This window comes from Pipistrellus hanaki (assembly GCF_964339955.1).
Source record: "Pipistrellus hanaki genome assembly, chromosome: 5".
Taxonomy (NCBI): domain Eukaryota; kingdom Metazoa; phylum Chordata; class Mammalia; order Chiroptera; family Vespertilionidae; genus Pipistrellus; species Pipistrellus hanaki.
Genome location: NC_140507.1, coordinates 4,596,960 through 4,622,115, shown reverse-complemented (window position 1 = coordinate 4,622,115; position 25,156 = coordinate 4,596,960). Strand labels below are relative to the sequence as shown.

At 43.6% G+C, this 25,156-nt stretch overlaps 1 protein-coding gene across 5 annotated transcripts in view; it reads right to left on the bottom strand.

Annotated features, from left to right (window-relative positions):
- Window positions 1-25,156, bottom strand: part of FBXW11 (F-box and WD repeat domain containing 11) — a 98,921-nt gene that overhangs the window by 62,288 nt on the left and 11,477 nt on the right. The window lies entirely within an intron of this gene.

Below are 25,156 nucleotides of genomic sequence, written 5' to 3'. Positions count from 1 at the left end.
GGAAGAGAAGAAGCAGTTAGAGGCCGCAGCAAATCACTCCTTCACACAGGCAACTTGAATGTTAGTTAGCGGGGCGCACCCGTGGCCGTTTGGAGGTCGGGGATGGTGGTGACAGGCAACCTACTGACACCTTGGGAGAGGGCCCACTTCCTGTCCTAGTCAAAGGCTTCTGCTGCCAATCTCTAATCCTCTAGCCACGGTTGACTCCAGAGGGAAAGAGAGTGATTAACTGAAAACCCGTTAAAGGGAACTGTGAAAGTCTGGATGCAAAACGAGATTAGTGGTGGGATTTTGACTACAACTTCATTAAAGTAAGTTTATGTCACATAATTGCCATGAATACAGGCTCTTTAAATGTGTTCTCTAATTCCCACACCGCGGAGTAAGGAACCGGTGGCTCCGAGGTGGTCATTTGCCAGGGCACACAGCAGAGGGGAGAGCCAGAATTTCACACCCTGGTTTGTCTGTTATTAAAACCCACATTCATTCCACAAGGCTGGTGCCTCTTTTGTAAAAACTTGGATCCCCTGAATTTTTATCACGTGGTTAGTTTTGCACTTCCCTAAATAAAATCACAGGAAACCTAGAGACATGAAGCAATCGCAACAAGAAAGATGAGTGATAGATTGATAGAGACAGGCAATTAAAAGGAGCCAGTTCATTAAAACACATCTGCTTTTTAGTGTCATCCGCATTTTGCCTTCCCAAAGAAAAACCTTGGGGGTGTCATGATTTTCGCCTCGGGCCTTGTTGACAAAGTTCATGGGACATGAGCAAGAATTAAAAGCTCATTCATTCACCTCTCCCATTCTCTTTGAAAAGCATGCTGGTTTTCAGGGAAATAGGAAAAAAGATATAAAAATAAACATGCATGATGATTAGTATTTTAAAACCATTGGATTACTGATGGTATTCAAAGTGCTTTTTCAAACCTAAGGCCAATTAATTTACTATGGAAAATCAATAATCATGCAAAAAATGTGCAGGTGGATATTTGGATTTAACTATACTCCCAAAGCCTTATAAACTGTTATACTATAAACAAGGCCAGGCTTCTGCTTGTTATCCCAGCATGATTTTCACGTTTTGTTCTGGTTTGGCAGATAAATTCTATGTTACCCCAAAGGTAACGTACAAAGACAGCTATGCTGGAAAGCAGACACACCTGGTTCCAACCAGCATCTGCCACTTACTGGTGACATCTCACGCACAGTGTAACCAGGATATGGAGATTATTTTGAAAAGGCAGTTGAGGAATACAAAACCGAGGAATCAAATGAAATTTTTTTAAAAACTGAGCAGTGCCGAAACCGGTTTGGCTCAGCGGATGGAGCGTCGGCCTGCGGACTAAGGGGTCCCAGGTTCGATTCCGGTCAAGGGCATGTACATTGGTTGCAGGCACATCCCCAGTAAGGGGTGCGCAAGAGGCAGCTGATCGATGTATCTCTCTCATTGATGTTTCTAGCTCTCTATCCCTCTCTCTTCCTCTCTATAAAAAAATCAATAAAATATATATATTTTTTTAAACTAAGCAGCTTTTTTTGGTCACAATGAAAATGCCATAGGTTTCCAATGTGTGCCTTTATTCCAGAGCTTACCAGTGCATCACTGATACTCCCGGCAGACATACTGTCACCCAGCACTTTCAGGAGAGTGCCACAAAGATGCTGCATACATGCTGCATAATGACAACCGCTGCCATTTATCAGGCTCTTGTCATATGCTGGACAGCGGACATAGTAACCCTCACACACGCTTGTAAGACAGGTAATATCATTTTACAGAAGAGGAGACTGAGGGTCAGGAGAGCTTGGTTTGCTGAAGTAGCAACTTGCCCAAGGGGCCAGAGGACAAGAGCTAATAAGATTAGTTAATCAATCCTGTCTGACTCTGCAAGCGTGTTTTCTTCCCGCTACAGCGAACTCTACCCAGAGATGTGCAGCAAATGCTCATTAAGAGAATACTTACATCAACACAAATCAGAAGCAAACTGGCAGAGAAAAGGCCCAAAACCAACACAAAGCTACACATAGATTATACTGATCACTTGATTTAAATAAACTCCCAACATCCTCATAGTTCAATTTAAATTTTGGGGGGGCAATTGTTGCAGTTATCCAAATCATAGAAGCATTTGGATATCAGAATAGTTTAAGGATTATACATGCATTTAGCAACTAATTCCAAGTTAACACCAAAGTCACCTACAAATCAATGTTCATTTATTCAGTAAGAACAGTCAGGTGCCCTCTGCAAGGTTTACTATATTTCCCTTCACCTTTGCAGGGTTTCCCAAAGTGTGGTACGCGTACCCCCAGGGGCATGGGAAGAGTTTGGGGCGGGGGGGGGGGGGGGGGGGGGGGGCGCGGGGGTACACGTTGCACCGGAGTTTGGCGGGGATGTGCACTGCGTCGTGCTTAGCTGCGCCTAATTTACGTTCTCATGAGTACGAGGGGTACTCAGCGTAACGAAAATTATAGAAGGGGTACACATATGTCAAAAGTTTGGGAAACACTGTTAGAGCATCATCTGGATATACCAAGGTTAGGGTTTGATCCTCAGTCGGGGCACATACAAGACTCAACCAGTGAATGCATGGGCAGATGGAACAACAAAACTGATGTTTCTCTCCGCCACCCCATCCTCTCTCTCTCTCTCTAAAATTAATAAATATAAATTTTTTAAAATGTTTGCCTCAAAGGTTAAAAACCATGAAGGCATAAGAAAGATACTGTTCCCTGATTAGATTCTGCTAATAACTTGGGAACCAAAACTTAAAAAAAAAAAAAAAAAAAAGTCGAGAAATTTTCATTCAATAAATCAAAGAATCATAAACTATGAAAATAGGAAAACTATTTAGTCCAAACTCCCACCCCTGATATTAGAAGTGAGACACTAAAGTGCAAAGGAAAATAATTATCTTCCCCAGGTTTTCTATCCATCCAATGATCTAACCAATGCGTACAAAAATAGGGAAAGCAATTAATGTAAATAAAATTTTGAGACTTAAGAAAGTTCTAAGAATTTAATTTCAAAACATGAGCTGTTATAGCCAAGGCGCTGACAAGCACTTCACGGCGGGAGACCGGTGGCTTGTGGGCACCGGCTCCCTCCACAGGGCTGCGTGGCTGTGTAACACCAAGTTCTGTCTCCTCACTTCATGCCAAGTCCAGACACTGGGTCTGTCTCTCTCTGTCTCTGTCTCTCTCTTTCTCTCTCCAATCCTACTTATCTTTGCTTGCTTCCTCTCCTCTCTCTTCCCTTCAGTGTTAAACAAAAATTTCTTCCCCCAAAAAATGTTTTTTACAAGGGTTCTTTAAAGCTTGGAATTGAACTTCAGGGAAAAAATTGTAAAGGACGCTTTGAGGGTCTAATTTCCAAGGATTTATCTTTCTGTTATCCATGGAAGACACTGGGACAGAGCGGTGCCAGTGTTTATAAAAGGTATTGGAATTGCCCTACTTTCACACTCCGTTACCTTGCGGCTGAGTGACCAACCACAGTGCTGAAAATAGTCTTTTCAACAGAAAATGCCACTCAGCCGTCTTTTAATAAGGAAAGCCATACTGCTAGTCTGAACAAGGGTTCTCTCAGGTCTAATAACCCAACAGAACGGTGATTAATTTGAAAATGAAGGGTAAAAATAAAAGTTCCACATTTATCAACCTAAGAGCATTAAAATGTAACTAGGACCACAGCAGTAATTGATTCTTGAAGCTTCTCATTTTAAATTTAGAGACCTGGTTGGAAACCATGTTGACTATTACAGAATAACTATTATCCATCATTCTTTAACTGAATAACGTAAAGACTTCTTCAAAATGGCTATATTTACAGTGTATACGATTCTCTCTCTCTCTCTCAAAGCTAATTTTTAAAGCAGTCTATATTTAAACATCTAGAACACTATCTGATGGTTAAATATGTCTAAAGAACTTACCCTGGTACCTTGGGTGTCCCAATTTTAACAAATACTTACTGACCTATTTATTAAGCTAACAACAACACAAAGGAAGCCTCTTCCAACACTTCAGCCTCGAGCTCGAGGAGGTCACAATGGGCATACATTGGGAGGCCTTCCATGGGTACAGCCCCTAAGAAATGTTTGTTATAATTTCACATTTAGCCCTGGCTGGTGTGGCTCAGTGGATAGAGTGCTGGCCTGTGGACTGAAGGGTCCCGGGCTCGATTCCATTCAAGAGCACATGCCTGGGTTGAAGGCTTGATCCCCAGTAGGGGCCGTGCAGGAGGTGGCCAACCAATAATTCTCTCATCATTGATGTTTCTGTCTCTCTATCCCTCTCCCTTCCTCTCTGAAATCAATAAAAAAAAAATATTTAAATAATAACAGTAATAATAATTTCACATTTAGCTACTTGTAATGACCAGTACTCTGTCTTAGGATTGTTCATAGCAAACAGGAAGCAATTCACATGGGGTCCTAATATTAGCAAAAATCCAATTAGACAGACTATATTTATACAGTAGGTTCTATAGCCAAAGACCATCACATTTGTTAAGGAAACTAGTAGTTTATTAATTTTGTCATATCTATTATATAATCAAAAACCAAAACGGGCCACAATGCTGAGAAACACTTTCAGTCAGTATGGACAAGAAGAACTTTTGGCATTTTTCGAAAGCAAACGGTTCCTAAAAGAGGTGGAGAGGAATGCCCTAGGTTCTCTCCATATTGCCATAGGAACCACAAATCAAGAGGAAAATGTGGCTGCAGGCACCTTGTCCTCTGGTTGGCTGGCTTGAAGAACAACTCAAAAAAGCTAATGCTGGTCTATTTCTAGATGGAGTGTTTTGAATATTCTGCCCTGATTGCTTCTCAAAGAGGCAATTCTTTTAAAGCCGACCAAAGAGGCAGTTTATGTTGTCTCTCCAGTAACACCGATTTAGAAATGTCTACAAACCCCGCGAATTTTTTTCTTCAAACCACTTCCCACAGAATCGGTACCAGCCTTCTAACTCTTCTCATCGTACCTGAGATAACCAAGTTGAATGGCTTAATACTATCCCATTCAACAAAAAATGGATCTGAACTTAACATCTGTTCTCTCCATTCTCTCTCCTGCCCAGCTCAGGGGAGGGAATCTTAAGAATGTGTAGTGTAAACACACATACACACACACACACACTCACACACACACACACACACACACACACACACACAGACTTACATGCAAATAGACTTAGCCCACCCAAAGGATAGGATGCCTGAACGAAGCCATCAAGGATGAGGAGGAGGTAGCCAGGGGAAAAGAGAGGAAGACATTCCAGGCGGAATAAATAGCTTAAGCAAAGCCAAAGAGCTAAGAAATGGCATCCTGTTCAAGGATGTGCAAAGAAATGTAGCATTACTAAGGCATTTAAATGTGAGATGAGGAGGGAGAGAGAGAGAGAGGGGTGGGGAGAGAGAGAGGGAGAGAGAGGGGCCAAATCACAGAGGTCTCTCCTGTGCCAACCATTCTACTGGACGTCATCCAGCAGGAGACCACAGCTCTTCCAATGGACGCCATTCTCACCAGCGAACAGCCAATCTCCCAGGTGTGCGGTCGATATTTTATCAGCGTGTACAAGGCCTTCGCTCCCGCAGCTCAGCACACACACCGCCCCAACAGCGGCGGTCAGAGGGGGAGCAGGAGGCCGTGCGCACTCCGGCAAGGTGGAGGGGAGGTGTTTGACTAAGGCAGGGAGTAAAGCTTACTATCGCGCCACACCGTGTCAATCCAAGCCAGCACCAGAGACAGACCCGCTCCCCAGGACAGGTGGGGAAACCTGCCACATGCAGAACAGAGAGCAAAGAGGTCTGCTCTAAGGTAATCCCATGACCAAGAGAGGAGTAACCGTACCACAGCCATGTATGCTGTTACAGATGCTGTGAAACAGTGTTCTGAATCTTCTACCGCCTTCAAGTGAGACATCAAAAACTTTTCAATTCAAACCACTGCGAGAGGCAATGAGGAGACAACTATTAAACTGTCTTAAGCAGAGGGATGACCCTTGGCAGCTGGAGTGAAGCATGTTAAAGAGAAGGTCAGTCTCTTAGAGAAACTACAAAACAGTCTTGTTTTTGTTTTACAACCAATGCGAACTTCTCTAAGCTGGGCTGCCGAGAGCAGACCTGAGAGCCAGCACCTACCTCTGGAAGCACACGTCTACAGTCCACTTTTACACTCAGCCTAGGTTCCCTTAGCCAATAACTCCCAACAAAAAAACACATGATCGTGAAATGGGGGCTACTGAACACAGAGGGAGCAAAATAAAAGGTCCATTTTATGGCCACCACTGGGCTCACACCTCCGCACTGGGAATCTCTATCAGGGAACGGGATCTGTCTGAAGAATCCCAGAGGAGGTGGGCTCAAGGAGATTCTCTAAGGCGGCTCTCCAATGCTGGGTGTGAAAGCGACAGAACACCGATCTTCTTTCTACTGGAGGCTGTCCCCAGCTCCGAGCAAATAAAGCATCAAGTTCATCCGAACCAGGGACTGCCCTATTGTGTCAGAATTCTCAGACTTGCTTTTCAAGAAGTAGCAAGTGGTGCTGAAAATAGGGCTACAAAACTCTAAAAAAGATTCAGAACGTCAGCTTCTGCTGTGTAAATGCTTGATTGCAACCTATAAGAAAGCAAACCCTCACCAACATTACTATTTTGTTTTTTAAAACTAAAAGAATCAGAATACAGTAATCAGGTTGTAAAATAAAAGTTAATCCACAATTTAAAGACATCTTCCAAAACCCTTTAAAGAACTGACTAGTGACCCCCTGCCTTCATTATAAATGACTTTTTCTTCCTTATAACGGTATGTTATTGGAAAGTATTTGACAGTAACCATGTGACATAAACTAAGAAAGGAACTATGCTTTAATTCTTAGCAACTGTACTATAAGACTAAGTTACAGATAATACAACACGGTATTTCAGGCTAGAATATATGTTAAAGGAATAAAGAGCAAGGGGAGAAGGAGGAGGGGAAGGGTAAGAATGAGGAAAACAAAAGTTTACTGTCTGACAAATTTTAGAGATTCAAACACAGCCAAACAGAAATTCTGAACTCAAAGGCAGAGCCAAAATTTTCATTAAACCCTACAATTAACAAAACAAAACTTGTAAATTCCAATTCCAGCACCCGAAAGTTAACAAAATTAAAATGGATCTTTGGAGTTAAGTTATCTTTGGTAAAAGGATGAAGCGTAATTTTTCTCTTTAAATTTTTATTCATCCATATTATCTGATTTTTCTCAAATGAACATGTGGTACTTATGGTATGGTTAATATTTTAATACTATCTTATGTGATTTTAAGTGATGCTTTATTTTGTTTAATTATATAACTAATTATATAAACACCTGTAGTGTAAAGGTGTTTAAACGCTGGGTGCTAGAAAATTATTTTACCTAGTAACCCTCAGAAATAGCAGTGAAGATCAAAATAATAACAGCTTGTTCCTGAGTAATTCCAAAGAGGTATAAAAAAATCCTTGTCCATTTCACCATTATCATAAAAACTGTCACCAGAGCTCCAGAGAAGCGGAGAGAGGAAGGATTCAGAGGTCTGGGGGGAGAGGCAGAACCTCTGTGCTAAGGGACACCACCAGAGAACAGAATGTAACAAAATAATCTATTTCTGATGCAGACACCAGGAGCCTCAGTTGTACTAGGACCAGCCTAAGGGTCAGCTGCCAAAAGGAACAGATTCCCCCAGCAAACCCCAGGTCAGATCAGTGTGAACCCAATTCCAATGGGATTTATCCAAGATCCACAAATCCTGAGCGTGGAGAGAGTTCAACAACAGTTCAATTTAGTCCATCCGAGCCTTTGTCCGTTAACATCTGTGGTCCAATTAGGAATGCATTTCAGGACGAGGGGAGACCACTTAACTAAGTTTAATCTCGTTTTCAATGAAAATGGTAAACCTAAGTGAAAACTTTCAAAACCAGGATGAATTGGAAGGGGGTGCAAATCAATATTTTCAGAATGCCAATGAGGTGCCAGACACTATCTTGACCTCATGAAGGCTCATACCGCCTCTGGCCAGCCGGCAGCTATTTTTACCAAGGAGGAGCTGAGGGCCAGTTAACCTGCAGAGGTCAAAGTGGCAGATTAGCAATTCTGACCCCAAACCCCTACATTCTTCCCTGCACTGCACTGCCTGTCACTGCCTTCTCTTGACATTCAACTCCCCAAAGCAGTAATTTGCTCTGTTTATTTTCAAATTTGATGAACTTGTCACTCATCTACACTGCAGACGGCAGTGTAACTGGTGCAACCTCCTGCATGCATCCTCTCAATGCATATTCAAGACTTAAAAACGGGCACCTCCTTTGCCTCAGCAATTTCAAGTGTAGAAAAGTATGCTATCTGAAAAAATAGATGCATACAAAAATATAGCTGCGACACATCACTGTCATAATAGAAAGGAAAAACTGCCCAACAACAGGGGCTGGTTAAATAAATCCCAGACTATCCTGAGACAGAATATTGTGTGTCCACCAAATAAAATTCATGGCTGTAGAATCAGTACATTTATTGGCCCAGCGCAAGCTTACAGCATATAGAAACAAAGTTATAATGCACTGGAATAGTTCAAGAAACATTAAATGAAATAAAGGCTACAAATCAGGACTTATACTATAATCCCATTTTATTTACTAAAAAAAAACATATATGAGATATCTGGAATTAAATAGAGGTGCTTTTTGAAAAATATATATTTTGTTGATTTTTTTATAGAGAGGAAGAGACAGGGATAGAGTTAGAAACGTCGATGAGAGAGAAACATCGATCAGCTGCCTCCTGCACACCTCCTACTGGGGATGTGCCTGCAACCAAGGTACATGCCCTTGACCGGAATCGAACCCAGGACCCTTCAGTCCGCAGGCCGACGCTCTATCCACTGAGCCAAACCGGTTTCAGCTAGAGGTGCTTTTTTATCGATTCTTTTGTGTGCCGTGTTCTTTCATATGCAGCCAGTACACAGATGGCAATATGGCACTCAGGTTTCTCAGCCCTCTCTTCGCCAGCCCCTCCACAGCAGCTGGCACGTTCACACTGTGACTTGGGGGTCTGCTCACAGCCCCTTGCCTCTGGATTCCAGGCCATTTCTCAATGTTGTTCCAAGTCTGGTCGCACTCTGAAGTGACAAAGACACTTCCCAATTCATTTCCATGCTGTGGCTTCTAGAAGCTACCTGACGGTACCTAGCCGAAGGCTCTTAACCAATGGTGTCCTGCCTCATGAGGCCACCGCTTCTAAATATCTGACATCATATGCCACGTTGTGTTACACCTGAGAGGACTTCCAGGAGCCAACTGAAAACTCACCTTGTTTCCTAGGCCTGGTCTGAGAACAGACACCTGCTCTCATTATCCACCAGGCTCCTGGCCCCCTGAGGTAGTGGGACTCGCTTTCCTTCCCAAATCAGCGCAGGTGCCGACTGCAAACCTTCCTAGTCCTCTCACCATTCTCACCAGCCAAAAGCACTGCAGGCAGGATTTCTGCAAGTGTCTGCACAAGATCTTGTTGCCCTATAATACACTGAGCCAGATCCTTACCCTACTCGCAGGTAAGAGGGTGCAGAGTACTGTGTTTTAAGAAGAGCATTAGAACACAGTGAAAACTTTTTTTTCTCCAACATAGTGAAAACATTCTCATTTTTTCTGGGAAGAGATATCACTTTCAGGAAGATGATTTCTGGAATATTATTACTCCAGAGGCCTGGTACATGAAATCCGTGTACTCTAGGAGGGGCGGGGGAATGGGGGAGCTCCTCAGCCAGGCCTGTGTCCTCTCACAGTCTGGGAGCCCTTGGAGGATGTCCGACTGACATCCTTAGCGCTGCTTCTAGCTGAGCGCTGCGCCCCCTGTGGGAACACTGACTTCCAGGGGCAGCTCCTGTGTTAAGCGTCTGCCCCCTGGTGGTCAGTGCACGTCATAATGACTGGTGGTTCCACAGTTTGGTCCATTTGCATATTAGCCTTTTGTTATATAGGATCTACTCTTTTTACATAGAAAGTTAGAAACATCGATGAGAGAGAATCATTGACCTACTGGGGAGATGCCCGCAACCAAGGTATGTGCCCTTGACCGGAATCGAACCTGGGACCTTTCAGTCTGCAGGCTGATGCTCTATCTACTGAGCCAAACCAGTTTTGGCTAGGATCTACTCTTAATTAGGTTTGACTCAATTAGAATCAGAGCACATAATCCTATTTTAGCTTCATCATTTTAAACTGCTTATTCATTCAAAAATTTACTGGACATGTCAGTACACTAAATGCTTCCATAGATAACACAAGAATTCCCAAAACCAAATTTTCTGGTATTAAAAATTATTTCAGAAAATAAAGCTGTATTATTTTCTGGTTCACTGAAGGAGAAAGATGAGTAAGTTCCTAAAAAGTATGAAATATGTTTTAAAATGCACTGTCACTGTTTTTAAGAGTGTTAAAATGCAAACTTCACTAGTGATATCTTACTAGTAAAAACCACTTCCAGAGTTGCAGAAGTTCCATCTCATAACGGTCTCTAATAAGCACCAGAGGCATGAAAGTTGGTCAGGGTTAAAAAAAAAAAATTTTTTTAAGCTAAATTTAAATAAGCCCTCACTATCTTCTAAACATTGCTCCTTTCTCCAATGCATATTCCTTTTCAGAGACTTAACCAAACCTATCCCAGAGAAACACATATTCTAAGTTGGTAAAACCTCAATGTTTAAAATTTCACACACACACACACACACACACACACACACACACGGTGGCAGGGGAGGAGGTGGGCTAGAAAACAGTGGTAATCACAATTTTGCTTCATTAACCAGGAACAGCATGAAAGTTAGTTGTCAATGCTAAGATACAAAGGGCACATTTATCATCTCTTAATTACACTTAGAGTAAACTTTGCACTTGTTCTACTTACTCTTGTAGGCCATTGTTCCTGTATCCTAGGCTGACCTTGTTTTCAAGTAAGAAGTGGTGCGCTCACAGTCCAGCTCACAGTCACCGGGCTGAGAACAGAGGAATGGCCTGTCTCAGCCAGGCCTGGCAGCCTGGGGCCCCGCTGCTCGCTGCCCAGCCGGGCTGTGATTCCCTGCACACTGGCTGTCTCCTGCAGGCACGGGGGAAGTGGAGTTTTCTCACCGCTTGAAGCCAGAGATTCCATTAAATCCTGGAGCTGAAAGGGACCCTGCCAGGCATTTTGTCCATCTTCCTACAATGTCTTTCTAGACCAGGCCCTCTGCCCCTCACCGGTGCTGGTGGGATGCATCCCCTTGAAAGCACCTTATCGCAACAGCAGACAATTCCCGCTAAATACACCTGCGACCAGTCAACCACGAGGTTCAGGCTACAACTCCGAATGTCCACACAAAGGAAGCGAGGAAGTCCTGCTGTAAAGGCCCAAAATTCTTTTAAGAGGGAGGGGGGAGGGGAGAAGGGTAAAAAGAGGGAGGGAGAGAGGGCGAGGGAAGGAGAAAACAAAGGAAAGATTATCAGTGTAACTCCTTCAAAAGGACAGAGAAAGCTTAGTGAGAGCCGCACAGATTAAATTTAGTTTAGGGTTAGAAAGAATATTTTTTGTTCTGAAAGGAGTTTCTAATGCCAAAGCTTAATTTTCAGGATCAAAATCATTTTAAATTAAGAGATGATATTGAAAAATAGTACCAAGAGTTTAAAGGGAGAATGTATTCACTTTACAATCACATACAAATTTCTGATCCAAGATGGTAATCCTCATTTGCCCTCCCAAATTTATTCCCTCACTGAACTGGGCAGCAGATGGCATCCACTGGGCCAGATGCTGAGACTATGCCATGAACTAAATATGACATGACAGACATGATCTTTGTCCCCGCGGAGATCGCCTCCCGATAAGGGAACCGACTGTTCAGTGAGGAATATGCCATATCAATTGTCATTATGTTAGCTGGGTGTTAGAAGAATAGGACCAAGGGATCTAACCAGTAGGGGGACTCAGGGACCCAGACACCACCTCTGAGGAACGCAAGCCTGAGCGCACCTCTGAAGGCCGTGCAGTTAACGGGCAAGAAAGGAGGAAGGGTGCAGCCACCTGATAACAAACGGTGATAATGCTTATTAGGTCAGACAGTATCTGGTGCCCTGGTGGGGGAGGGGGGAGGGGGGAGGGGGGGTCTCTGAGACTGAAGAACAAAAAACTAGGGTGAGAAAAGCAAAAGCAGACAAGACTCGGGAAGAAAACAGAGGTGTCAAGGTAGGGGTTCCTGACTGGTGCAACTAAAACCATCCAAGGACCGTCACAATAAAAGGCCGCCTTTGCTGCACCGGAAACCTGACAAGGGTGCCCTCCTGGGCTGGAAACTGGGTTCACTGCCCCCCTAAAACGTGCGGGAATCCCAGCGGCCTCACCTCCAGCTCCAGCAACCAAGGCCAGCGGAGTGAGGCCCCTGAAGCAGCGGCCAGGCCCCCTGACTGATGCCTCCTCAGCCTCGGGGCCAGGGCCCGGCCAGCAGGGCCGAAGCCGGCCCCGGTGTGCCAGCACAGGGCCCCGGTGTGCCAGCACAGGGCCCCGGTGTGCCAGCACAGGGTTCCGGTGCGGCTGCGCTGACAGAGACAGGCTCCTCCATGGCTAAGGGCGGCCTGGCCCCGCCACACAAACTCAGGTCCCTCACCCGGGGCTTCCTTCCCCGGCTCCCCAAATGCACAGGGTCTGGGACCAGCAGAGCAGAGCCACAGCTACTCGAAACGGTTCCCTCTTTCACAAAAGAATTACAAATAACCACAAACATGGAGAAATATGCCCAACAGCACTCGCAATTAAACATATTTTTAATTTGTTCCGCCAAATTGGGATTTTAAATATTAATACCCTAAATTGGCATAGAAATGAAGAAAACAGCACTTTCCTAGAGAAAATGTGGTCTGTCATGTCCTGTTCATACAGATAGTAAAAGTGGGTAAAGCTTTGACTATATAAAATACACATGCTCACTCGAGTCGGTTTGGCTCAGTGGATAGAGCATTGGCCTGTGGACTAAAGGGTCCCAGGTTCGATTCCGGACAAGGGCACATGCCCGGGTTGCAGGCTTGATCCACAGTAGGGAGCGTGCAGGAGGCAGCAGATCAATGATTCTCTCTCATCAATGACGTTTCTATCTCTCCCTCTCCCTTCCTTTCTGAAATCAATAAAAAATAAGTAAGTAAATAAAATACACATGCTCTTAAAAATGTATACACCTTTCAACCAACAAGTCCACCTCTTAGAACTTCTCCCAAGGATGCTTTCAAAGATAAAATTATAAGAAAGAGCAACCCAGATTTAAGTTGCTATAATTTACAGATAACTTAAAATGTCTAATAAAGGAATTTAACTAGTTAGCCATCTGCACATTCATATATATTAGGCATCCCTTCAAAATATTTTAAAGAAATATATGATGATTCAGAAAGATGCCACAAATATTGGTGAGTTTTAAAAGCAGTTTGCAAAACAATGTTAGGTGTAAAAAACATATTAAGTATACAGAAAAGAAAAATATGTATCGATATATGAAGGAGAAGTAAACCAAATATTAAGTCATCAGGAGAGCCTTTTACTCTTTTTTCTTACGTTATTTTTACGTTTTCTATAGTAAGCATGAATTACTTCTGTAAAAATAAAATATAAATTTCTTATTCAACAATTTTCAGTAATTTTTTAGCGTGTGTGTAAATAATAGTACTAGGCTAACTGGACAACCATATGGGGGAATAAATGAATCTTGTGCCTGGTACTATTATTTACACATACGTTAAAAGACTGTTGAAAATAGAATATCTTCAAGACCTTAAGGTAGGCAAAAAAATTTTAATAGGACAAAAAACAATAACTATAAAGTAGTGATTAATTAGACTTCATTAGTATGCAGACCATCTGTCTATCAAAAGACAGTATCAAGACAATGAAAACAAATATGTGTATCTGACAAAAAAACGCATTTCCAGATTATTATAAAGAATTCCCACAAATCAGTAAGAAAAAGACAACTCTATTTTTTTTTTTAAGGATCAAAGATATGGCAGGCACTTCTCTAAAGACAGTATCTAAATGGCCAATAGGCACATGAAAAACATGCTCATCATAAGTCATCAGGGAAACAGAATAAGATATTACCTCACACCGATCTGAGCGGCTAAGACTGAATGGCAGTGCCAAGTGCTGATGCGGATGTAAAGCACTGGAATGGTGATACACTGTGGGGGGAACTACAGGAATGCACAACCACAGTGGAGAAGATCTGGTAGTTTCTTGAAAAAGTAAGCATACAGCTACACCCTGTACCAGCATTCCCTTCCAAGGTCTGAGACAGGCTAATAAGCCAGGACAAGCAGAAGAGGGGAACTGAGGCAGATAGTTATAATAAATGGCCAAGAAGTTTACAGTCACCTAGTAAACAGCGAAATCCCGTCTTCCCTAAACCAAGGACCGTAAGAGAAACGGCTTACACTTCTCCCCAACCAGAGGGAAAACAGCTTAAATCACCCACTCAGGGCCAGAGAGAGCAGGAATCCTACCAGTGCCATTGCCACCCACACCAAGGACAGATGGAAGTTAAGGGAATAAATCTCACTTTGGCCTATCAGCATAAAACAGGAATATTCTGTCGAGATCCTCCCGTAAAGGCCTAGCTTTTACAGCCCCTCAAAAACTAAGGAGCTAGTGTCCACTCCCCCTGGGGCACGCCTGCGCCCCTCCCTTCCCCCACAGGCCGCATCTCCTCAGCTCCAAGAGACCCCATGAGGCCTGCACCAGGCCAACCCCTGACCCTGTCCCCAACACCCCCTTTCCTTTGACTTCTCGGGGAGCCAGAGCAGCCAGCCCAGGCTCACTGCCTATGGTCTCCCCCTTGTTTCTTCTGTCCTCGGCTCTTCCTGGTTTCACCGTCCCGCCTTCAATAAACATCCTCTAAAAATCACCTGGACTCGTGTTGTGAAACCTTTCCTGCAGGAAGTCAAGAACCCACACACTACCAGCCGGCCCTCGGCAGACCTGCTCAGGGCCAGGTCCCCTTTCCCGGAACAGGTACACCCCAGAGTCTAACAGAAACTGGGCAGCCCTGCCCGGTACGGCTCAGTCCGCCAGGTATCATCCTGTGCACCGAAAAGTTGCCTTTCTACCCCTGGTCAGGGCACATGGCAGGTGTGGGCTCCATCCCTGGTGGGGGACATGCAGAAGGCAGCCAATTTATGTATCATACTCATCACATTGATGTTTCTCTCCCTCGCCCTATCTCTTCCTCAGTCTCTAAAAAAAAAAAAAAAAAAAAAAAAAAAAAAGGTAAAGTAAAAAATTGAACACAGATGTTCATGCAAGTTTTATTACTAACAGTTGAACATTGGAACAACCCAAATACTCATGAGCAGAAGAATGGATACACAAAACTGGTGTATACTTGTGTAAAGTAACCTGTTAAGCAATGAAAAGGAACAAGCAACTGATATGACAAGAATGAATTTCAAAAACACTATGTTGGGCAAAAGCCAAACTTAACAAGAGTACATGCAGTATGAGCATGCTGTACAGTTCCGTCTATATGAGATTCCAGAACATGCAAACAAACCTATAGTTATACAAGCAGGTTGCTCGAGGCCAGGGGTGGGGTGGGGACTGGAAAAAGAGAGTGCGGGAAGTTTGGGGGCAGCAGAAACATTCTCTCGTGATTGTGGTGGTGGTTATATGAGTGGATATACAGTTCTCAAAACGCAAACAGAACACTTAGTCAAGTGCAGTTAATTGCATATAAACAGTACCTCAATGAAGCCGAGAGAACAAAACCACAATACAGATACTACTACACCCATCGGAATGGCTAACATTAAAAGGACTGGCCAAACCAGTAATGACAGAACTCTCCGCAGTAGAGGCAGTATGAATAGGCACAAGCACTTGGAAAACTGTTCAGAAGTATCTACTGAAGCTACACATGCCTCTCCTATGACCCAGTAATTCCACTCCGCTTATGTCAGGGCACATGGCAGGTTGTGGGCTTGGTCCCTGGGGGGGGACATGCAGAAGGCAGCCAATGGACGGCTCGCTCTCACATTGATGCTTCTCTCCCTCTCCCTAACAGCAGCCACAAATTGCAAGTGTTACTCCTAACAGCAGCCAAAAGTTGGAAACAACCCAACTAATTCATCAACGGTAACCTAAACAAACTATGGATTCTATATATAATGGGATAATACATAGGGGGGGAAACTAGTTAACAAAATAAATGAATTTCATAGATATAACAATGAACTGGGGGAGGGGTATACATAAGAGTATGTGCTGTATGATCCCATTTATATAAAATCCAAAAACAGCCACAACTAACCCATAGTCATAGAGGCCAGAATAGATCTCTGGGAGGGGTGACTGACTGAGTGAAGCACAGACAGACATGAGGAAACCCTTAAGAGGCTCTGGAAATGTCCTATATCTTGATTTGAATAGTAGTTAACCAGTGTGGTATACACATACTATATATTCAATACTGTATGTAAGTTACACACACACATACACTCAAATGCCCTTTAATCAATCTTTGCTCATCCCTCGAAACTGAAAGCTGACTGTACAGTATCCAGGGGCGGCTTCTGTCAGTGAGTCACTCTGTCTAGTCATATACATGTCTTCATGCCTCTTCGACTGTCTGAGCTGGTGACACACTAAATGTCTGAAGTAATGGCACTGACAGTGGGACTGGATAAAGTCATGCTCCAACCAGACAGGGAAGATCTCCAAAATACTTACTAACAGTACAAATAGTCTTAATGCAGGTATAATTTTTAATGTATGGGACAGTCCCTTGTCAACTCACTACCTTTTTTATTTAATTTCATGCAGAGATTGTAAGAAGCATTAAATACAAGAAGCCAGTTCTTTGAAAGTAAGTATATAGTGTTGCTAATATTTTTGCCTGAAAAGGTAATAATTACAGTCGTGTGCTGCTTAATGGGGGACATATTCTGAGAAATGCATCGGGCGATTTCATCACTGTGTGAACATCATGGAGTGTATTACAAAAACCTAGATGGCATATGGACCCACACACACCCAGGCTGTATGGTACAACCTACTGCTCTGCAGGGGAGGAAAAACATTTTCCTCTACCCTCTGGGCTCTTGGCCAGAGACATCCTGAAATAAAAGGCAGATTAACAGGAGAAAAATGAAAGTTTAATAACATATATACTTCCTACATAATGGGGAAAACTGAGCAACTCACCAAAATGTCTAAAGCCACACTTTAAATAAACACAGTACCATCTTCATCGGAAGACTTTTAAAAAATGTTGGGAGTAGGGGAAGTTTATCAGGAGAGCACAGTAAGCCAAGGTAAGGTTAGTAAGCAGATTTAAGTCTTTGTCTTCTGCTGCTAAGACTTTCTAGGGATAAAATCAACCCCATCTTCCAGGTAAGGCCATGGAGACACCCTTACAAACGTGAATGTCTTTTACAAAAGGTGACGTCTATTTGGTTTTCAGAGCTGCTTCTTGAAATTAATCAGCCTAAAGTAAGCTTATGCCAAATAAACAGATTTTGGGGTGACAAATTCTGTTCCCCTACAGTTCCTAAGCTACAAACCTGTTCAGCATGTACTGTACTGAACACTGTAGGTAATTATAACACATAGTATTTGTATAATATATTGTAATACATTATACGGGCTACATCACTAGGTGACAGGAATTTTCCAACTCCATTATAATCTAGCTAGAGGCCCGGTGCACAAAATTCGTGCACAGGGGTAAGGGGTGTCCCTCAGCCCAGCCCGCACCCTCTCCAATCTAGGACCCCTAGGAGGATGTCCGACTGCCGGTTTAGGGCCGATTTGGGGACATCCCTCTCACAATCCAGGACCACTGGCTCCTAACCGCCTGCCTGCCTGCCTGCCTGATCACCCCTAATTGCCCCCCCTGCCAGGCTGATCACCCCTAACTGCCTCTGCCTGCTGGCCTGATCGCCCCCAACTGCCCTGCCTTGCTGGCCTGGTAACCCCCAACTGTCCCCCCTTGCCAGCCTGGTTGCCCCTCACTGACCCCGCTGGCCTGGTCACCCCCAACTGCACCCCTCACTGGCTTTGTCACCCCCACCTGCCCTCCCTGCCAGCCTGGTCACCCCATTCAGTCGTTTGGTCATCCCTCACTAACCCCCCTGCTGGCCTTGTCACCCCACGCAACCTGCTGTTCAGTCATTGCTGTTACTGTGACGGAGTCCCAGACAATTTGCATATTCCTTTATTAGTAGTATAGATGGCACCATCATCACATATGTAGTCATCATTAACTGAAACATTGTTATACAGTGCATGACTGCATAAGAAAAGTGATTTTTTAATGACTATAAATTTTCACTTTACACACAACTTTCAGAAATAAAACCATCAGAGTTAGTATTTTTGTCAAAGCATGTTATTTGCGTATTACAAAACTAAACTTTACACAATGACAACCATGAAATATGACTACTGTCTTCCAAAATTAACCAATAAAATACAAAAGTGTGTGGTTAACATCTAGAAACTGATTTATGAATACAAAGCTTTTTAGAAATAGAACTTCATGCCTTTAGTCTGATTTACATTCTTGTCAATACATACACACACACATCAAAACAATCTATCCATTCTGTATTTAAAATGTCTCATTTACCCATCTTCACATCATTGTTACTATCTTGTCTTTTCTTCCCTGGAATATTCTAACAGTCTACTGACTGGTCTCTCTGCAGCAATGCATCCCTCCGAACTGAAGAAAGCACGGATCCTGCTCAAACTTCCACAGCCACCTCTCTTCTCAGAGCATACCCTCCATCTGCAGCCCTTCCTCCAGGCTCTGCGGGGATGGCTCAGCAAAGGAGAGAAAGATGGACTTACAAGGGCTCTGATGACCAGGAAAAGCGCAAGCCCTGACTCAAAAGGGCAGCCAGCCATGGCTTAGCGCCAATTTTCAGGTGGAACAGGAAATTAAGTGTTTTGATATGAAATGTCTCAATTTTTAAAATCTATGCAGACTAAATAACGTATCTGTGGAGCTCTATCTATCCGTGGCTTCTGGTTTATAACTTCTGGCCTAAAGGATAAGTCCAAGAATTGGTATCTTTGCAAATGCATCTACCTCAATCCCCTCACACAGGCCACCTCCAACAATGCAAAGAACTGCTTACCTACCAGCCCTCCTGGAAGATGGCACTCAGTACTGCCTGCAGCCATTGCTCACCAGTTACCTTCAGATCAAAACCGCCTCTGACCCAAAACATGCACATCCTGTCTAATTTCTCTGTCCTCAAAGGGTAACTTTAAAAAAATGTCCCTTATGAAATGTCCTGACTCCTACGTACTCCTCTCATGATCCTTAGTTTTTATGTTGTTCTATACTTTTTTATGTGAAAGACTGCAAGCCTCTGGGAGCAAGGTACACATCTGATTCTGTATCCCCCATTCCCAAATAGTACCACTCTGAGTACATGCTCAATGATGAGTGAATAAAGCTATTTATCTTCCTATTTACATAACAACTTGTACCTCCATTTGATGGCCATCGCACTGATACTGTCCCTTAGATTTTGAAAATCAAAAGGCTTAGCAGAGTCAGAAAAATATCCTTGTAATATTAAATTTGAATCAGAACTAACATGAACTCCTGGTTTTGTTTTACTGGGTTGTTTTTTTGTTTTGTTTTTTAATATATTTTATTGATTTTTTACAGAGAGGAAGAGAGGATAGAGAGTTAGAAACATTGATGAGAGAAAATCATCGATCAGCTGCCCCTTGCACACCCGCTACTTGGGATTTGCCCGCAACCAAGGTACATGCCCTTGACCGGAATCGAACCTGGGACCTTTCAGTCCGCAGGCCGATGCTCTATCCACTGAGCCAAACCGGTTTCGGCTGGGGAGGGGTTTTTTAAGAGAGGAAGAGAGAGAGAGAATGAGAGATCTGTTGTTCCACTTATTTATGCATTCATTGGCTGATTCTTGTATGTGCCCTGACTGCAGGATCAAATCCACAACTCTGGCACATCAGGATGATGCTCAACCAACTGAGCCGCCCAGCCAGGGCAACTCCTCTTTTTATTTTTATTTTTTTTAATGAATTTTATTGATTTTTTACAGAGAGGAAGGGAAAGGGATAGAGAATTAGAAACATCTATGAGAGAGAAATATCGATCAGCTGCCTCCTGCACACTCCCCACTGGGGATGTACCCACAACCAAAGTACATGCCTTTGACTGGAATCAAACCCGGGACCCCTCAGTCCACAGGCCGACGCTCTATCCACTGAGCCAAACCAGCCAGGGCTCCTGATGCTTTTTATTTATTGATTGATTGATTTTTTATTGATTTTTTACAGAGAGGAAGGGAGAGAGAGAGAGAGCTAGAAACATCGATGAGAGAGAAACATCGACCAGCTGCCTCTTGCACACCTGCTACCGGGGATGTGCCCGCAACCAAGTACATGCCCTTGACTGGAATCGAACCCGGAACCCTTCAGTTCGCAGACCGATGCTCTACCACTGAGCCAAACCGGTTTCAGCTCCTGACGCTTTTTAAATATACTTCTTAGCTCTGTGCACTGGAAAGGTGCAATGATAACCCAACAGCAACCATTTTGGTTTCTAAAACACTATTCCCCACTAAAAGGAACGAACCAAGCTTCTTGGAGAAATGGTTGATTCCTGACATGCAGGCCAAGACACACAAACACTGTTGGATCATTCAAAAGGAAGCAGGAGCTCCTGAAGGGTTCTCCTTAGCCAAATCTGGACAATGTGAGCATCAATAAAGACTCTAATAGACTGTGAACACACTCAATAAATAAAGTTCATGAGAGTATGATGATACACAGAGGAGGGGAGAGAAAGGGTGATGGCTCTGGGAATGCTAGCTATAACTGTAACTGGAATGACAGAAAAACCACAATTTTGTAACTCCTCGTAATAATGGATTCCAAGATCGGATGCTGACACCACGGGTGAAAGGCTGCAATGGGGCAGCACACTGACAAGGTGCCAAGCCAGCCCACAGACTCCTTCCCAACAGCACAGAACAAAGCTGTACATCATAACGGAGAATGGAACAGCCTGTCAGCAAGGTCTCCACTGTGACTTGAAGCGAGGTACACTTCATCTCTGATGAAGTATTCTAGTCAAAATGTTTAACCTCGCTGCCATCAAGCCTCTCGCCTAATCTCTAGTTCACAGGAAGCACAGGAGTTAGAGCACATGTATCAAACACAAGGCCCGCGGGCCAAATCCAGCCCGCCAGGCCTTGCAATGTGGCCCGCACCGCGCTGTCATCACTGCACTCCGCTGTCAGTTTATGACATTGTCAGTTTATGACTGTTCAGTAAACCATTCGGCCCGCGATTTAGGCTGGATTTTAGATTTTGGCCCCTTCTCTGATTGAGTTCGACACCCCTAAGTTAGAGAAACCAGTTAAATGATACCATGAGGAAATACTCAAACAAGTAAGGATGCTGCACATCCTACGGGACAACCAACTGAGCTGGACTCTTCAAAACAAAAAACAAAAAGAGAAAAGAAAAAAACATGTTCCTTGCTTGGTTGCGGGCACATCCCCAGTGGGGGCTGTGCAAGAGGCAGCTGATCGATGACTCTCTCTCATCGATGTTTCTAACTCTCTCTCTCTCTTCCTTCCTCTCTGTAAAAAAAATCAATAAAATATAAAATAAAAAAAATAGATTCGCCCAGGTCATGGTATTTTGTGGAAGAGCCACACTCAAGGGGCCAAAGAGCCGCATGTGGCTCTCGAGCTGCAGTTTGCCAACCACGGTGCTAAGTGAAATAAGCCAGTCAGAGAAAGATAAATATCACATGATCTCATTCATTTGTGGAATATAATGAACAACATAAACTGATGAACAAAACAGATCCAGAGACAAGGAAGCATCAATCAGACTGTCAAACCTCAGAAGGAAGGCAGGGGAGGGTGGGGGTAAGAGGGAGAGATCAACCAAAGGACCTATATGCATGCATACCCTGTTTCCCCGAAAATAAGACAGTGTCTTATATTAATTTTCCTATGTACTTCTGCCTGAACCTCATGAATTCTGTACCATAGACATACATAATGTATTCCAAAAATTTCTCAAGTAATGATTGACTGTAGCTGTAATAAACCCTTCATATCTTCATGCCTTCATTACTAAAACCTAATTACAGTGGAGTTACAGCTCACCTGGGAATTAGAGGGTGCAGTCAGTACATACGGTGAAAATAGCACATAGTAAAAATTGGCCTTAAAAATCCCTTAAATATATAACACACTGGACCCACACACCATCTCAAAAATTCCAGCAGGGCTAACCTTCACTCCAGCACATGAACAGTTAGTTCACTGTTTCTCCCACTGACTAGTGGATAAAATATCTGGCTAGCACTCAGGCTCATGTGACACTGAAAAATGTGTGTCTTTAAAACACCACACATACACTCATCACAGCTCGATGACAAGCACTGGGGCACCAAGAGGCAGAGGGAAGACATTTCCATTTCTCCCTCACCCTTAATCCAGAGCCTTCACTGCTCAGGTCATTTCCCCCTTGTTTTAATCACCAGATGCAGAGATTGGATTTGCATAAATGCACAGAAGACGAAGATGTATAGCTGCAACATGGAGTTTAAAAAAAACACGACCATTTCAAAAACAGTACCTCTATCAATTACACAAACCATTACAGTGGAAAAGAAAATCAGAACCCAAGCAAATTGGACTCCCTTGCAGTCTGGAAACAGGTTGACCAGAATTCCCTGGTCAAGATGGAAAGAAGAGAGTGATCATCAACCCCTTGACCAATATCAAATATGATCTTAAAAGGAGACATGACCCTAGTTGCAGCCCATTCTTTAAAGTGGCATTTTCATACCACGATACATACATTCCTCAAGCTGTGCTGAGTAACCTTATAACTCGAGGTAAACTCAGCTATCACTGAGGCTAAATAAAAACTCTCACATCTTTCTATCCCTGCTGTCTCTGGTGAACTCCAGAGCAATATTCCTTAGAGATAACTTCTCCTCCTAGAGGATTCACCATTAGGCAACTCAAACTCATTATAAACCGAATTCTTTCCTTCTCTGCCCCTTGGCCCCCAATCTGCTGTTCTAGTATTCCCTATCTTGGTGCCTAAGCCAAAATCTACAATTTATACTTTATTGCATGTGTGCCCTACCCTTATAAGCAATCTCCAAGTTCTGTAGATCCCACCACCCATATCTCTTTTAAGTCCACCCACCCGCATCACGCCCACTGTCAATGCTCTGGTTCGCCTTCATCATTGATCATTTGAACTAACTGGACTCACTGCCTTGGTCTCCTCCATCCATCTTGCATACACCTGAAAAGTTAATGGTCAAATGCAAACTCAGTCTGTTACTCTTTCTGCTTTGAGAACAGAAGGAGCAAGAACAAGTCCCAAAGTAATGATGCAGTCAACGGAAAACAAGCACATTTAACAGCATGAAGTCATACAAAGAGAATGTGTCACCAGGTGTACTTTTATGAGTACGTTCCTACTCTTCCCCGTACCACAGGACCAAATTAAATAAGCTAATACGCATGTTTCCACAGAAAGAGGCCACAGGGAAGCAAGGAAAATGCAGCTGCCTTCGTAAGTCCCAAATAAACACACAACGGACCACAGCAGTGATGAAGGCACCCTACGGAGAACAAAGACTTCCCAGACTCAGAAGTCAAGAGTGCATTCAAGTTGAATTTATTAATAGGTCTGAAGATTCTGGAAAGGAAAAGCAAGCAGGGAGGCTGAAAGAAGAGGTTCTGCCACCGGGAACAACCATCCACCCTGAAGGTAGCTGCAGGAGGCTGTCTCGGTCCCCGTCCAGCAATGTCTCTCTCCCTGGTGAGCCCACGCTAACTGACCTACTTGACTATGCTCTGACCTGGTAGGTAAAGTCTACCTACACACAGAGAGAATATTCCAGTCATTTGGTCTCAGGTACCTCTATCACTTGTTTAATCGAAAAAAATTAAGCCGGAATATTAATTAGAACCAAGTAATAAAGCAAATCTACTTATCAGAAAAGTTTGCGTTAAATTGCCAACCAGCACATATCATTATAAAATAATAAACTGGAATTCTGGCTCTCCACACCAGTCTTGCACAGCTGGTTAACGGAAGCCCATCCTTGGATGAGAGCCGCTTGCTTGGAGCATGCTGACCAGATCAGATTTCTAAGGATGTTACACCAAGGACAGAACCTAAGAAGGTAAATGCTAAACTGTGCATGTGGCTTTTAAAATGTAAATTAAAACTAAAAACTCAGTTCCTCAGACATAGAAACACGTTTCCAAATAGCCCAGCGTGGCTAGTCGCTCCCACACTGAGCAGCAGACACCGAACACTGCCACTGTCACCAAGTCCTGGACAGCACCGCTCTGGAAGGTGACCTGAGGCAACCCGGCTGCGAGCCCTCCCGGGAAACAGCCGATGGCCAGCCCCGGGGGCTACCAGAACCGGAGTGCTAGACACTCAGCAACAATTGTTTCCTGTCCCTCTGCAATTTCTTCACGTCAGAATGTCCAGCTTACACTTCAGAATGTGTGCCCCTTTTTATCGCCGGATGACAGTCTGCACTAGAGGCACAATAGCAGAGGTGAGAAGCACATTCTCTGAAGCCAGACGGCCTGGACACATATTCATCTCTGTCTCCTACTTCATGTGTGACCTTGAACATGTTTAACTTCTCTACGCTCAGTTTCCTCATCAGGAAATGCAAATAATGGCACCCACCTCGCTGGGTTACTATGAAAACGAAAGGAGTTTAGACATAGAAAGTGTCTACATTGTGCTCAATACAGAGTCAGTGCCCAGTAAGCATTAACTGCTATTTTTTCTACCACCACCACCCTGATCAGCTCTTCAAACGACAAGTGATAAGAATGCTCACCTAGGAGAAATACTAGCAAATATAAATAATAAAACTAGAAGAAGGATCACAGAGTCAGTGTCCGCTTACAACAAAAATAACTGTTTAAAGATTAAAGAAACCTGGAGAGAATGTGAAGTATACCAAAAAAACTCATGTTGTCAACAGAGTTGCCTGCCAATGTCTTACTTGTCAGGCTCACAGACCAGAGGTCCAGAGAAGTCCGCCTAAGAAGCTCTGA